The 17,172-nt window shown below is 39.2% G+C and overlaps 1 pseudogene; it reads right to left on the bottom strand.

The window, feature by feature from the left end:
- Positions 1-845: 845 nt before the first annotated feature.
- Positions 846-17,172, bottom strand: part of LOC116630914 — a 78,003-nt pseudogene continuing 61,676 nt past the window's right edge.

The following is a 17,172-nucleotide window of genomic DNA, read 5'->3' as shown; positions in this document are numbered from 1 at the left end:
TCCACTTTAAAAATCCATTTAAGGGCGCCTGGGTGGCTCAGTCGTTAAGCGTCTGCCTTCAACTCAGGTCATGATCCCAGGGTCCTGGGATCGAGTCCCACATCGGGCTCCCTGCTCAGCAGGAAGCCTGCTTCTCCCTCTCCCACTCCCCCTGCTTGTGTTCCTGCTCTCGCTAGCTCTCTGTCAAATAAATAAATAAAATCTAAAAAAAAAAAAAAAAAAAAAAATCCATTTAAAATGACAGAACTTACCTAGTAGGTGTGGTTAAGCCACACAATTACTGAACTCCAATTTAGGGCCACATTCTAAGGCTTTGGCCCTGCATCAAAAGATTAACAAGTAAATATAGGTGATGTTTTCATCCAAACAAAAACAAACAAAAAATTTTTTCAATATGTATACGTTATTTCTCTTTATCCCCAGTCTTTCTTTTTAAATTGTTTAAGACCTTTATTAATGGCTGCTTGCCATTTGTTGACTTTTTTGGGGGAAAAAAAAATTCAAATTGTAAACTTTTATTACGAATTAAAAATGAAGTTCTTAAAAATCTCAACTCGACCAGATACAAAACAATTTAAAAACTTTTAAAGGTGTATTGAGAAAAACCAGGCTTTTTTAAAAAACACGTTTGTCATTACCAAAAAGAGACCTCTTCAGGTAAAAATAATAAAAACCCCATGCTACATAGATAATGCAGATAGTTCTATTTCTCTGGTCAATGGGCAAAAAAGCAAGCACTTAAGGTCTTCAGTACCAACTTTTGTTTATTTCTTATTGCTGGAATGTCATCTTCATTCCTTCATGCTGGATGATGATAGTGATGGTAGAGATGGCAAACTGGCCATTTACTCAGCCTGACCCTGCTCAGCCTCAGAAGCAGAGGAATTCTCAGCTGCTGGATCGTCTGCTTTTGTCTCTGCCATCTTGTGGTTTAGGGTTTTCTGGGCGTCTGCGTTGGCAACTGAAGTTGTGGTGGTACCGACATTGAGGTGGCTGCTGACCTTGGGTCTCATCTCCTTGATTTTCCTTATCTTCCTCCTTGACATCGCCTCTAGGCTGTCCTTGGCGAGCAGGACCCCTGCGGAATCGTGGTCTACAACCCCGATACACATTCTGTCTCACTGGTCCATCTTGCTCTCCTGCACCCTGCTTGTCATCACCTTCCATCCCTTCCCCCTGCACAGGAGGGCCGGAATACTGTGGCGCCGCCCAGAGGATCTCTGCATGTAGTAAGGTGAGAACTGTCGCCTGCAATAGGGCCAGCACTGTTGGGGCCGGGCCTTTGGGAGCACTTTCCGATCCCTTGTTCTTTTCCCCACTCTCACTATTCTGGGAATTCTGCTGGGAATTGCGTGGAGGACGCCTGCGCCGGGATAGCATCTATAATGGCTCCGGTCGGCTGCGTATTTACAGCCTTACACTGGAACTCCACCAGGGCCTGTCACCGCTGCTGCCCCCGCACCCTTTTCTCCTTCAACAACATCAACTCCACCGTTTCTCCATCTCCTACACTGCGAAGGCGCTGCCCCGGGTTACTGTTCTTTCTGGCAGGCTGGTGTACAAATACATCCTCCTTGGGGTCATTCCTGTTGATGAAGCCATATCCGTTTCTCACATTGAACCATTTTACTGTTCCCAAAACCTTCCTTGCGATGACCTTCTTGTCCCCAACGGCAGGTGCCCGGATGTGAGGCCGAGGGAGCTGCAGCTGCGGCCGCCTCCCAGGGCGTGGTGGAAACTAGGGCACTTGCGGGGGGGGGGGGGGGGGGGGTGCCTCAAGGCTCACTGGGGTCCGCTCTCCACACTCCCCCTCCCATTCGAACTCTATCCCCAGTCTTTTTTTTTTTTTTTAAAAGATTTTATTTATTTGACAGAGAGAGACCAAGCGAGAGAAGGAACACAAGAGGGGGAGTGGGAGAGGGAGAAGCAGGCTTCCCGCTGAGCAGGGAGCCCGATGCGGGGCTCGATCCCAGGATCTTGGGATCAGGACCCCAGCCAAAGGCAGACGCTTAACGACTGAGCCACCCAGGCGCCCTCTATCCCCAGTCTTATAATAGATCTTTTGGGTTAACTGATTCATTCCAGTGCTGATCATGTTAGATAATAAACTTCCACTGTTGTGACATATTTTATCCTTTCTCATTATCTGACAGACTAAGTAGCAAAAGTAAAATGATGCTAGGTAAGAGAATGACTAATAATAAGTTTGGTTTTGAAAATTTATGCTAGAGATAATACTTCTTTTAAAATGTCCCTTGGGCGCCTGGGTGGCTCAGTCGTTAAGCATCTGCCTTCGGCTCAGGTCATGATCCCAGGGTCCTGGGATCGAGTCCCACATCGGGCTCCCTGCTCAGCGGGAAGCCTGCTTCTCCCTCTCCCACTCCCGCTGCTTGTGTTCCTGCTCTCGCTATCTCTGTCTCTGTCAAATAAATAAATAAAATCTTTAAAAAAAAAAAAAAAAGTCCCTTGACCATTTAAAAAAAACTGGCCACATATTAGACCAATTATGAAAATATTTTTTTTCTTGAAATTAACAATATTAGTCTACATTCTTTGACTATGGTACAATGATCCTGAAACGAGAGTGTGTCTTATATGTTTGAGGTACAGAGGGCACACTATGACTAAAGCAGAATGGACTTGTAGGCCATTGTAAGGACTTTGGCTCAAACTTTGGAGAGTTTGAATAAAGAAGTGCCATCATTGAATTTTTATTGCTTTGTATTTTATCCTATGAAATTAAAAAACAAATGCTTTGTATGGATTTTAACAAATCAGTCATGTATCCACCACTCCAGTATATACAGAAAAGTTATTCTGAAGAAGTAAACGAGGATGTTGATTTTGAGATGGGAACAAGATGAAGAGTTCAGATTGAGATATGTTAGTTCTGAATCATCTTTAAGACATCCAAAGAAATGCATTGGATTTAGCCAACCTGGAGATCATTGGTGAATACCACAAGCATTCTTAAGAGGTCTGGGTGTGAAATCTGACTTGAGTAGGTTCAGTCCAGAAGAGAAGAAAGAATTGGAGTAAATGCAGAGAGCCAAATCTTTAGGAGCTTTGCTATAAATCAGAGAAATGAGGGGAGTAACTGGAAAAAAAATATAGAGGCAGTTTGTTTTGTTAAATCACTAAGATGCTCATGTAAAAGTTCAACAGGAAGAGAACGGATGATGCAAGAATGAGAAAGGAGAATCACCATGAAGTTCTTAAAAGGATAAGGACATGAGACCTTGTGCACGAAAAGAGGCATGTTCTTTGCTAGGAATTTAGACAGTTCATTCATATAAAGGAGTTAAAGGAGAACACACGAGCTTTGATATACATTGGTAGAAACAGAAGGGGTAACCCAAGGCAAACCGTCTTCTGATTGCTTTTATTTTATTATCATTAGCAGAGAATGAGAGTAAGAGAAGAAGTAATAAAGGTTCTAGAGGAAAGAAAACGTCCAAAAAGTTATCTGAGGCCTGAGGGAGTGAATACACAAGAGAAATATAAATGGTTGTTGGGCATCATTAGGGCCTACTTGAGGGTGCCATAAATTTAAAATGAGACCAATCAGCATGATGGCAAGTTTTTTTCCAGCCATGTTCAACTTTTCATGCATGGGCATGGGTGCTATAAACAGTCTTATAGCCAGGTAGTATAATAAAACAAGAGAGATACAAGGGAGCAGTGGTTTTATAGCAAAGGAATGATTATAAGGATGAAACATGGAACTGCAACAGAAGAAAGGGTATAAGTACATATTTTAAGGACATGGAAAAGGTGGGAGATGAGCTAGTTTCAAGTCCCTGAGTGTAAAAGGATTGTTGGAGCTGGACCATTAAAGGGAGCCAGCTGGAGAGAAAAAGTGATGGTCAGAGAAGGAGAAGCTGGAAATAGAAATGATTGAAGAGATATCACTAATAATAAGGACAAAAAAAATCTAGGCTGTAAACAGGCGTGAGTGGCCAAAATAAGGCCAGTATCACTGAAGAATATGAGGCCAGAGATATTGGAGGATCTCGGTGATGCTGGCATCACCAAGAATTAGGATAGTTGTGGTGTTGGAGGAAGAAATTAATACACAGGAGCTGAATTTTTCAGGAAAAGAGAAATGAAATATAGGTAGATGACTTTTTTAAAAGCAGAATTAATAAGTGGTAAAATGTGTAACAGGAGATTCAAAACTTGGAGTTCCTTTCTTTAGGTAGGAGGGAAGGACAATAGTCTATATCCACCAATGAGGAGCTAAGGAAAGTCCTACTTTTCCTCCATTCTCAGTAACTCTGGAGGGCTTTTTCTCCACGTTTGCTTTGGCAGTTGGGAGGGAGAGCAGCCAACCCAGGGAAGCCATTTCAGTGTCAAGTCAGAGACATGGCAGGGTTGGGTAGAGAAAGAGCCTGAGTGGACATCTCCAGTTTGGCTGTAAGGTCATGTAAGGAATCCAGAAATTCTCACATGCCCTAAGGAGAGTCGTGGAAGTTAACTGATGAGATGTCTGGTAACTGATGGGATGACTAGCGGGGGTTAACACTTTACTAGCCGATTATATAGGCTAGTAAGCAAAAGAGAATCACAGCCAGACCTCTGCGACAGCCACTATACTTAGAAGAACGGAAGTTGGGTCAAGATGGCAGATAGGACCATAAGTTCTGTCCAAGCCAAGAGAGGGAGAGATCCCATGTTCTTCAGCCTCAAACTCCAGCAGAGGATGCCAGCAAATCTAGCTAGGACAGGCTGATAAGAATTGCTGCAGAATCCAGCAAAGATCCAGAGAGTAGCACAAGAGCACACACACACAACTCTAGCCCTTTCTCTGAAGCCAAGGGAGACCAGGAGCTCCTTTTCACATGCAGACTCCATCTTGGGGAGAAATAAAAAAAAGCAAGTAGAATTCTGAAAAACTGAACATAAACCTGAAGAGGATGGTTTTAACCCAGCCAGTAGCTTGTGACAAAGATCGGATCACTTGTAAGAAATGAACAAGCTGTTTCTTCATACATCAGAAGGCAGAGACCTTTGTAACACATACACTGAGTGCTTAAACAAAAAGGAAAATATCTTTATAGAGAGTTATAGATTCCTTTATAGACAGGTGAGTCCAGATTTGCCTTACCCCAGCTATGTTATCAGTCTCGAATGTTGAATTAAAAACAGAGTTCCGACATTATGGTCTGTTTTGAAGAAGATCCAGGTCATTGGCACGAAACAGATGAAACTGCACTGCAGGAATGACTGTCAGACAGGAGATGCTCACAACATAGCTGAGAAAAATCAGAGGATCAAACAGCCGAACATCACAATGCCAGAATTCTAGGTCAGTGGAACCTCTTCCTTCTGGGAATTGGATCCTGTCTGGGCCAAGAGTCCAGGCTTGTGCAGGTCCAGGGGCAAAATATGTGCTGGGTCCAAGAGTGGAGACAGAGCAAGTACACTGGCCTCTGCCAGCACATCCAACAAGTCCAGGGCCCCTGACAGAGCAGGGCTTCATGTACAGGTTGAGGGAAGAATGAATAGATAAGCCTTTCCTCACCAACTGGTCTCTTAATACTTCAGAATTTAAGATGCTAATGTAGCAAAGAAAACCATATTTATACATGAAAAGAACAGACACAGAGCCTTAAAAAAAAAAAAACCTCAAATCTTTGTCAGACTTCTGTAGAAAAAAAGTCACAAAGAACAATCTCGATTAAACCTTGTTGAAGTAAATGTTCTTATCCAGTTTTCTATTGTCAGCATTAATATGACCAATGATCCTATTAATAATAACTAACATCTATCATTGCTTAGCATTTTCTAGGCACTAGGCTACAATATTCATATATATATATTATATCCTTCAATTCTTAAAACAATCCTGAGAAGAAGGTATTGGTTTTATCCTCATCTTATAGCTAGAGCGTAGGTTTAGTGAGGTTAGTATATAAGCCACACACTAAGTAAGTCAGCAATTTAGAACCAAGAATCTTCATTTTGGAGCCCAAATGCTTTACCAGTGAACAGTAATACCTGCTATATGATTTACATAAGACTTTAAATAAGACTAAGTATGTAGAAGGGATTTTGCATATCTTACCTTGGTATGCCTTCAAACAACACTGTGAGGTAGGGACTAGTATTATCCTTACTGTTTAAGAAAAGAAACTAAGGTTAGACACGTACTAAAATGATAATCTCCAGCAGAAGAGAAATGGAGAATCAAGTTTGGGTAGAGAATTTAAACTGTCTGCTCATAGTAGACACTCTCTCATGTTTTATTAGGGATTTTTTATGCATAATTTTAAAGAAAACCAAGTAACTTATATGTGAATCCATTTAAGAAAAAAAAAAAAAAAGGAGTCCTTCAATTAGTCAGGTTTGGAAGGTGCAAGTCACTGACCCTTTCTCTTCAAATTAGTATGTTGTATTTACATTACATATTGGTGGAGGCAAACCTCACTATAAATCCATCTTCCTCCCAAGCTGCCATTGCTCAACTAGACTAGTCTTTGTTGAAAGACAATACCCAGAGAGAAAAGCACCCAATTCTTCAGTTACTAAGTGACTCAGAGAAAGTTTCAAAGACAAGTAAGATGTATCTTTAGGTAGGGACCAAACACCTTGATTTAGGAAAGTTGTCAGTCATACAGTATCCCTCCCTGGGACCTAGGTAGCCTTGCCGCAGAGGTCCAGGCTGGGATAAGGAGAAGGTGTAGGAGAGGGCAGGGTAGGGGCAGCAGCATTGGAGGATCAAGTTCTTACTACCGAGGCTCTGCTATACAACCCATACTCCAAATCTGTTCCTATGTGGTTTCTCCATTTCTAAGTTCAGTTTTAAAACTGGTTCCAGAAAAAACAGAACTATGTAGGTGAACATTCATTCACTTTACTGGAAAAATTTTTAGCATTCACTCCTTTAAATGTGAGGAATATATATATTCATAATTTAATACAGGAAGATTGAAACTATAACTACTGAGAAATATACAAAATCTATGGTAATATGCTCTCAAAATACTTCATTCTCCTCTGTTTAATATTTAAGGAATAATAAATAATACATTTAGAATGGATTTTCAACTTTTTAAAAACGGTTTTTATTTTCATTTGTTCCTTATAACATCTGGTAGAAAATAGGAAAGATAAAATCTCATATTACTGATGTATTTTTAAAAGTGCATCTGTGCCTTGGTCTCAATAATACATATCTCAAACCAGAAATATTCCCTTTACATAAAAACATCACAAGTTTGAACAAAATGGTGGCAGTCCTGTGTCATATTTTTTGAATCTCCCAATCCCTTTTAAAAAACCAACAGAAATGAAAGTTACTGTTAATTGGTTCAGGGTTTCTTTTGGGGGTGATTAAAATGTTCTAAAATTGTGCAGAAGTTCCACAACTCTGTTCACATACCAAAAATCATTACATTGTGCATTTTAAATGGATGAATTACAGGATATATGAATTAGATCTCAACAGAGCTGTTATTTTTAAAAGGTTAACTAGGTTATTATGGTGAGTTAAAGGAGGACACAGTTCTTAGGCATTCCTGCCGTCAAGAGACAGATCCATTTGCCTCGCCCTTGAGTTGACTGTGGCCTGTGAATGCTCTGAATAACAGCAGGCAAAAAAGAAACTATGCCATTTCCAGGCCTAGCTTTTAAGAGATGTGGATGCTTTCATCTTGATCTCCTGGAGACTTCAGCTGCTATGCAAGAACTTCAAATACCTTGAGGCCACTCTAGTTTGAGGAAGCCTAGTGAGCCATGTGGAGAGAGAGAGAGGCTTGGCAAGTCCCCCGCCCCGTTGTTCCAACTCTCAACCATTCCAGTCATCTCACCTGGAGTTGCAACACCGTGAAACAGAAACAAAACACCCATACTGTGCCACACCTCAATCCGTGACCCAGAAATATCAATAAATTGTTGTTCTAAGGCAATATACTTTGGACATATTTGTTAGGCAGCAATAAACAGAAGAGATTGCAAAACAAAATGATAAATTATCCCATAAATCCCAGTAAAAGAGCAAGTATATTTAAAACACTGACAGCAGCAAGACCCTAAGGAAAACACCAGCTATGCTAGAACAAGCAAAAGGGAATACAAAGGGAACCCTGGTGGGCTCTAAAAACTAAGACAGCCAGGAATTGTCAACAGGCATTCATTCTCAAAGAGAAGGTCTCCACTCAAAGTAGAGAACTCAAATGGCCACACATAGGATAGTCATAAGCACTGGGAAGCTTCACAGTTTCCTATTTGTAGATATGTATAAGAGGACTGCACAACTCTGAAGGTGTCGGGGCAGCCTGAACCATCCAGGATGTCAAAACAGTCAAAACCCTACAATGAACGGAAACTGGTCAGAGCACATTCAGAGCCATTTGTTCAAGGTAAAAAAAAAATATATCGGGTATAAGAAAGAGACTTATATTCTAACCAAAGAAAAAAAGCTGCAAGTGTCATCTCAGAAAGATATAGCTATGCAGATAAATATTTTCTAAAGCTTATTACAGTGAAACCAAAGAGGAAACCTAGTTTTGAAGCTGGAAAGGCAATCTTGACCTTCATTTCTGCTAAACAGGTACTTCCTCCTAAAATACAGGAAACTCTGTCTTTCTTAATATAAACAATGAAAAAAATTACAGTTAAACCCAATTAAAAATATTGCAAGACCTAAGATGGAATCTAAATTACATACTTATAAAAATGAAATCACATCAGAAAAAAACATGACTAGAGAACAAAAAATTGGATTCTATTAAAAAAAAATTATAGAAGCTGCCAAATGAAACATAAATCTGAATTTTTACATCATCATAAATGTTGAGGCATTTAAGGATGTTTAAGCAACAGATGTAGATGTATGCAGAGAAATGTAGATTAAACCATAAGGCATACAAAAAGAAACAGATATCATAGAATGAACCTCTGTAGAAATAAAGAGGACAAAATAAGAATGTAAAAAAGGAATGAATTTTAAAAATTGGAGAAAGTAATAACTACAGAAGACAAGCAAAAAAACACACAACGTAGATATATAAGAAGTTCTTAAAAGAAAACCCAATCAGTGGAAAAGAATACTGACAATTACAATGGAAGAAACTTTCCCGGAATAAAGAGAACGAACTTTAATATTTAAAGAACATTAACAGGAATCATATATAATTTTTCAAACTGGGATGCCTGGGTAGCTCAGTGGGCTAAGCATCCGACTCCTGATTTTAGCTCAGGTCTTGATGTCAGGGTCATGAGTTCAAGCCCCACATTGAGCTCTACACCCAGCGTGGAGCCTACTTAAAAAAAAAAAAGAAAAATTTAAGAACTGAAAAACACAATCACCAAAACTAAAAAAAAAACTTGATGGATGGATCCCACAGTAGAATGGAGGGAAAAGAAAAACAACCAGTAAACTGAAATATAGAATAGAAATTATTCGATGTGAACAGAGAGAAAAATACTTTAAAAAGAAATAGTTGTGTTTAAGTCTTTAATCTATTCCAAATTAATTTTTGTGAGTGGTGTCAAATAAGGGCCCTATTTTATTATTCTACATTTAATTATCCAGTTTTCCCAACACATTTATTTATCCTTTTCCCATTAAGTATTCTTGTATCCTTAGTCAAATATTAGTTGGCCATATATGCAAGGACTTATTTCAAGGCTCTTGATTCTGTGCCATTGGTCCATGTGTCTATTTTATGCCAGTATCATACAGATTTGATTACTATAGCTTTGTACAGTTTGAGATCATGAAGCATGGTACCTCTAAGCCTTGTTTTTCTTTGTTGGGATTGATTTGGCTATTCAAAGTGTTTTGCAGTTCTATACAAATACTAGAATTTTTTTTTTTGCTCCTTCTCTGAAAAACTGCCTTTGGAATTTTTATAGGGATTGCATTGAATCTATAAATGGCTTTTGGTAGTATGGACAATTTAACAAAATCTAAGATGGAAACAATATTCATTCTTCAAATCCATAAACAGCAGAGACCTTTCCACTTTTTTGTGTCTTCAATTTCTTGTAGCTTTCAGTGTATAGATTTTTCACCTCCTTGGTCAAGTTTATTTCTAAATATTCCATTGTTTTTAATGCTATCTGTGAACAGGATTGTTTTTCTTTAAAATATTTCATTGTTAGTATATGAGAAACAAAGGATTTCTGTATGTTGAGGTTGAATCTACAACTTTATTGAATTTTTGATTAGTTAACAGTTTTTTTGGTGGAATCCTTAGGATTTTCTATAGAAGATCATATCATCTGCAACAGACAATTTTACTTCCGCCTTTCCAATTCAGATGCATTAAAATTAGTCTTGGAAATGATTTTTTGGATAGGACACCACAGCAAAGGCAATAAAAATAAAAATTTAATAAGTGGGACTGTATCAAATTAAAAAGTTGTACACAGAAAAAAATTAACAAAGTGAAAAAACAACCTAAGGAATGGGAGACTGTATTTACCAACTATATATCTGATAAAAAGCTAATATCCATAATACATAAGGAACTACTACAGCTTAGAAGAAAAACAAGAAAAACACAATCTGATTAATAAATGAGCAGAGGAACTAAACAGATATTTTTTCCAAAGATGACAATGGCCAACAAGCACAAGAAAAGATTCTCAATGTCACTAATCATCAGTTAAATTCAAATTAAAACCACAGTGATAGGAGATATAACCTCACACCTGTTAGAATGGCTATCATAGAAAAGACAAAAGATAAGTATTGGCAAGGATGTGAAGAAAAGGGAACCCTTGCACACCATTGGTTGGAATTTAATCACTACAGAAACAATATGAAAGTTCCTCAAAAACTTAAAAATTGAACTACCATATGATCTAACAATCCCATTTTGGGTATATATCCAAAGGAAATCTTCAAAGGACCTTCAAGACATATCTGCATGCCCAACCTCACTAAGCATTATTCATAATAGCCAAGATATGGAAATAACCTAAGTATCTGAATATGGATGAATGATTTAAAAAGATGTAGTACAATGTGGCACAATGGTAGGTTATGCAGCCAAAAGAAAGAAGGAAATTCTGCCATTTGCAACAACATGGATGGAACTTGAGGGCATTATCCTAAGTGAATTAAGTCAGAAAGAGACAAGCAAATATTGTATGCTATCACTTATATGTGAAATCTAAGAAAGCAAAGCTAAATTCAGAGAGTAAAATAATGGTTGCCAGAGGCTGGGCAGGGTGAGTGTGAGGGAAATAGGAGATGCTGGTCAAATACTACAAACTTTCAGTTAAAAGATGAGTAAGTTGGTAAATTACTCATGGCAATTTTAGTTAAAAGAGTAAATCTTAAACATTTCCACCACAAATATAAAGTGATAATTATATGATGTTATGGAGATGGTAACTGACCTTACTCTGGTAATCATTTCACAATATTTAAGTCTATGAAATCAACATGTTGTACACCTTAAACTTACATTGTTATATATCAATTATATCTCAATAAAGCACTTTCTGGGGGAGGAAAACCTACATTTCCGAGCCCCCCCTTGCTGTTTGGGCACTATCTGCTTGGGGGCCAGATAGATGCATAGGTATATTAACCTAATACACTAATATGAGACTTTAATTCAGGAGTAAGATATGTAGGGACACACAATGGATATGGGGCATCCATTCTGCAAGTCCAGGGGAAGCAAAGGCTCTGTGGTTTCTCATGTCAGGGACAGCCACACTTTCATGAATGGGACAAATCTGCAGTGTGGATCTGGGAGTGGTTCTGGAAGCTTACCCCAGAGCTCCTATCTCTAATCCTCCCAATAATTCTGTGAGATGGAGAAGAAAAAAGGAAAAACAACTCTCTTTCAGAAATTCAAATAGTTTCTGTAGTTTGCAACTACCAACTTTGATCAAAAAGGAAATAAAAAAATTATATTCAGGTATCTCTGGGACTATTACAAAATATTTAACATTCAAGAAGTCTAGTCCCAGAATCAGAGGAGAAAGAATAAGGCTAAAAAAGTAGTAAAATAATGGCTGAACAACTGATGAATCACTGAACTCTACCTCTGAAACTAATAATACACTACATGTTAATTGACTTTAATTTCAAAAAAGAAAATATTAAAATTATTTGAAAAAATAATGGCTGAAAACTTTACTGAGTTGGCAAGAAACATAAACCTATAGGAGGAGTAGGAGACATAACTTTCGTCTTGTCCCAGGAATTCAGCTAGATACGGATCAAACCATTCTGAACACCTACAAACTCAACAGGAGATCGAAGAAAAGATAGCAGCAACTCTCTGAACAGAAAAGCCACCACTTTCTGAAAGATAGGATGGGCGGAGAAGTGAATCCAAGGCGATATTCGAGAGAACAGATGGCGGGGGAGGGGGCCTCCATCCGCCGCTTCTGGCAAGTGATACAGCCCCGGAGCACAAAATCGGAACTTTTAGAAGTAGACGCCGCTGAGGGATGTCGGTCCAGTGGCTGAGCGGGGGGTGGAACCCTTGCTAGGACAGTGAGGTCTCAGGACCCTCGGGGGTCACAGAAAGCCCACAGGTGCGTGAGTGCGGCAGAGCTCCCAGGTATCGGAGCGGGGAAGCCGGCTGCAGAGACGGAGCCGAGGCGCGGGCTCTCAGCTCAGGGTTGCCATAAACCGTGATCTGCGGCACAGTCGGGCCACTGCTCCACCAGCAGGGACCCAACAAGCGGCAGATCCAGGGAGACACCCCTTCCTCCCCCAGAAGGAGCGGCGCGAGAGCGCACCGCAGGGATCTGCTGGGTTTGGAGACTCCACACGGGGTCGGGAGCCAGAGATAGAAACGCTCTGTCACAGGCCGGGTGAGCACAGAGTGCTGCCAGAGACCAGGGAGACGGGAGTGATTGACTGCTTCTTTCTGGGGGCTCACTGAGGAGCAGGGCCCCGAGTTCTCGGCTCCTCAGGGGCAGAGATTGGGAGGCCGCCATTTTCACTCTCGTCCTCCAAAGCTGTACAGAAAGCTTGCAGGGAACAAAAGCTCCCGAGAGCAAACCTGAGCAGATTACTTAGTCTGGACGAGCAAGGGCCAGGCAATTCCACCTCCGGCAAAGACATATGGAAACCACAGCAACAGGCCCTTCCCCCAGAAGATCAGCAAGAACAGCCAGCTAAGACCAAGTTTACTGATCAATGAGAATGGCAGAACTCCCGCGCTAGGGGAATAATGCACATAGAATTCATGGTTTTACCATGATTCTTTAGTCCTTCAAAGTTAATTCTTTTTTTTAACTGTTTTTTAATTTTTTTTTCCCTTTTTCAACCAACATCTTATCAATTCCTTTTTTTAAAAATCTTTTTTATTTTTCATTTTTACAGTCATATTCTATCCCTTCATAGTAGTTAACCTTATTTTTGGTATATGTATAAGTTGTTCTCTCTTTAAAATTTTGGGATACAGTTTCTTCCAACAGACCAAAATATACACTAAATCTTTAGTATATGGTTTTGTTCTAGTCTCCTGCCTGACGACATTCTCCACCCCCTTTTTTATTAATTCCTCTTCTTTTTTCAAGCAGCTTATCTTATTAATTCCTTTTATAAAATCTTTTATAATTTTCATCTTTACGGTCATATTCCATCCCTTCATCATATTTATCTTATTTTTGCACATATAAGTTTTTCTTTAAAACTTTGGGAGACACCTTCTTCTAACAGTCCAAAATACACCCAAAGTCTAGTGTTTGACACTGATCTATGCACCAGCCTGATCATACTTGATCATATTTTTTTTTTAATCTTTTTTCTTTCTTTCCCTTTCTTCTCCCCCAGTTTCAGGTCTCTTCTGATTTGTTTAGTGTATATTTTTCTGGAGTCATTGTTACCCTGTTAGCATTTTGTTCTCTCATTCATCTATTCTCCTCTGGACAAAATGACAAGATGGAAAAAATCACCTCAAAAAAAAATGAACAAGAGGCAGTACCGACTGACAGGGACCTAATCAATACGGACATCAGTAAGATGTCGGAACTAGAGTTCAGAATGACGATTTTAAAGATACTAACTGGGCTTGCAAAAAGCATGGAAGATATTAGAGAAACCCTTTCTGGAGAAATAAAAGAACTAAAATCTAACCAAGTCGAAATCAAAAAGGCTATTAATGAGGTGCAATCAAAAATGGAAGCTCTAACTGCTAGGATAAATGAGGCAGAAGACAGAATCAGTGATATAGAAGACCAAATGATGGAAAATAAAGAAGCTGAGAAAAAGAGAGATAAACTACTACTGGATCACGAGGGCAGAATTCAAGAGATAAGTGATACCATAAGATGAAACAATATTAGAATAATTGGGGTCCCAGAAGAAAAAGAGAGAGAGGGGCAGAAGGTATATTGGAGCAAATTATAGCAGAGAACTTCCCTAATTTGGGGAAGGAAACAGGCATCAAAATCCAGGAGGCACAGAGAACCACCCTCAAAATCAATAAAAATAGGTCAACGCCCTGACATCTAATAGTAAAACTTACGAGTCTCAGAGACAAACAGAAAATCCTGAAAGCAGCTCAGGAGAAGAGATCTGTAATCTACAATGGTAGAAACATTAGACTGGCAACAGACCTATCCACAGAGACCTGGCAGGCCAGAAAGGACTGGCATGATATATTCAGAGCACTAAATGAGAAAAATATGCAGCCAAGAATACTCTATCCAGCTAGGCTATCATTGAAAATAGCAGGAGAGATAAAAAGCTTCCAGGACAAACAAAAACTAAAGGAATTGGCAAACACGAAACCAGAGCTACAAGAAATATTGAAAGGGGTCCTCTAAGCAAAGAGAGAGCCTAAAAGTAACATAGACCAGAAAGGAACACAGACAATATACAGTAACGGTCACCTTACAGGAAATACAATGGCACTAAATTTGTACCTTTCAATAGTTTCGTGAATGTAAATGGGCTAAATGCCCCAATCAAAAGACACAGGCTATCAGATTGGATAAAAAAATAAGACCTATCGATATGGTGTCTGCAAGAGGCTCATTTTAGACCCAAAGACACCTCCAGATTGAAAGTGAGAGGGTGGAAAACCATTTACCATGCTAATGGACACCAAAAGAAAGCTGGGATGCCAATCCTTCTATCAGACAAATTAGACTTTCAACCAAAGAGTATAGTAAGAGATGAGGAAGGACACTATGTCCTACTTAAAGGGTCTATCCAACAAGAAGATCTAACTGTAAATATCTATGCCCCTAACATGGGAGCAGCCAATTATATAAGGCAATTAATAACAAAAGCAAAGAAACACATTGACAACAATACAATAATACTAGGGGACTTTAACACCCCCCTCACTGAAATGGACAGATCACCTAAGCAAAAGATCAACCAGGAAATAAAGACTTTAAATGACACACTGGACCAAATGGACTTCACAGATATATTCAGAACATTCCATCCCAAAGCAACAAAATACACATTCTTCTCTAGTACCCATGGAACATTCTCCAGAATAGATCACATCCTAGGTCACAAATCAGGTCTCAACCAGTACCAAGAGATTGGGAACATTCCCTGCGTATTTTCGGACCACAGTGCTTTGAAACTAGAACTCAATCACAAGAGGAAAGTCGGAAAGAACTCAAATACATGGAGGCTAAAGAGCATCCTACTAAAGAATGAATGGGTGAACCAGGAAATTAAAGAAGAATTAAAAAAAATCATGGAAACCAATGAAAACGAAAATACAACTGTTCAAAATCTTTGGAATTCAGCAAAGGCAGTCCTAAGAGGAAAGTATATAGCGATACAAGTCTTTCTCAAGAAACAAGAAAGGTCTCAAATACACAACCTAACCCTACACCTAAAGGAGCTGGAGAAAGAACAGCAAATAAAGCCTAAACCCAGCAGGAGAAGAGAAATAATAAAGATCACAGCAGAAATCAATGAAATAGAAACCAAAAGAACAGGAGAACAGAGCAACGAAACTAGGAGCTGGTTCTTTGAAAGAATTAGTAAGATTGATAAACCCCTGACCAGACTTATTAAAAAGAAAAGAGAAATGACCCAAATAAATAAAATCATGAATGAAAGAGGAGAGATCACAACCAATACCAAAGAAATACAAACAATTTTAAGAACATATTATGAGCAGCGATATGCCTGCAAATTAGAGAATCTGGAAGAAATGGATGCATTCCTAGACACATGCCAACTACCAAAACTGAACCAGGAAGAAATAGAAAACCTGAACAGACCTATAACCACTAAGGAAATGGAAGCAGTCATCAACAATCTCCCAACAAACAAAAGACCAGGGCCAGATGGCTTCCCAGGGGAATTCTACCAAACATTTCAAGAAGAATTAATACCTATTCTTCTGAAACTCTTCCAAAAAACAGAAATGGAAGGAAAACTTCCAAACTCATTTTATGAGGCCACCATTACCTTGATCCCCAAACCGGACAAAGACCCCATCAAAAAGGAGAATTACAGACCAATATCCTTGATGAACATGGATGCAAAAATTCTCACCAAAGTACTAGCCAATAGGATCCAACAGTACATTAAAAGGATTATTCACCACGACCAAGTGGGATTTATCCCTGGGCTGCAAGGTTGGTTCAACATCCTCAAATTAATCAATGTGATACAATACATTAATAAAAGAAAGAATAAGAACCATATGATCCTCTCAATAGATGCAGAAAAAGCATTTGACAAAGTACAGCATCCCTTCTTGATCAAAACTCTTCAAAATATAGGGACAGAGGGTACATACCTTAATATCATAAAAGCCATCTATGAAAAACCCACAGCAAATATCATTCTCAATGGGGAAAAACTGAGAGCTTTCCCCCTAAGGTCAGGAACACGGCAGGGAAGTCCACTATCACCACAACATAGTATTAGAAGTCCTAGCCACAGCAATCAGACAAGAAGAAGAAAATAAAAGGCACCCGAATTGGCAAAGAAGAAGTCAAACTCTCACTCTTTGCTGATGATATGATACTTTATGTGGAAAACCCAAAAGACTCCACCCCAAAACTGCTAGAACTCATACAGGAATTCAGTAAACTAGCAGGATATAAAATCAATGCACAGAAATCAGTGGCATTCCTATACACCAACAACAAGACAGACGAAAGAGAAATGAAGGAGTCGATCCCATTTACAATTGCACCCAAAACCATAAGATACCTAGGAATAAATCTAACCAAAGAGGCAAAGAATCTGTACTCAGTAAA

The sequence above is a fragment of the Phoca vitulina genome, unplaced genomic scaffold, assembly GCF_004348235.1.
Source record: "Phoca vitulina isolate PV1807 unplaced genomic scaffold, GSC_HSeal_1.0 scaffold4, whole genome shotgun sequence".
NCBI classification, from domain to species: Eukaryota; Metazoa; Chordata; class Mammalia; order Carnivora; family Phocidae; genus Phoca; species Phoca vitulina.
This window is presented reverse-complemented; position numbering and strand designations above follow the sequence as displayed.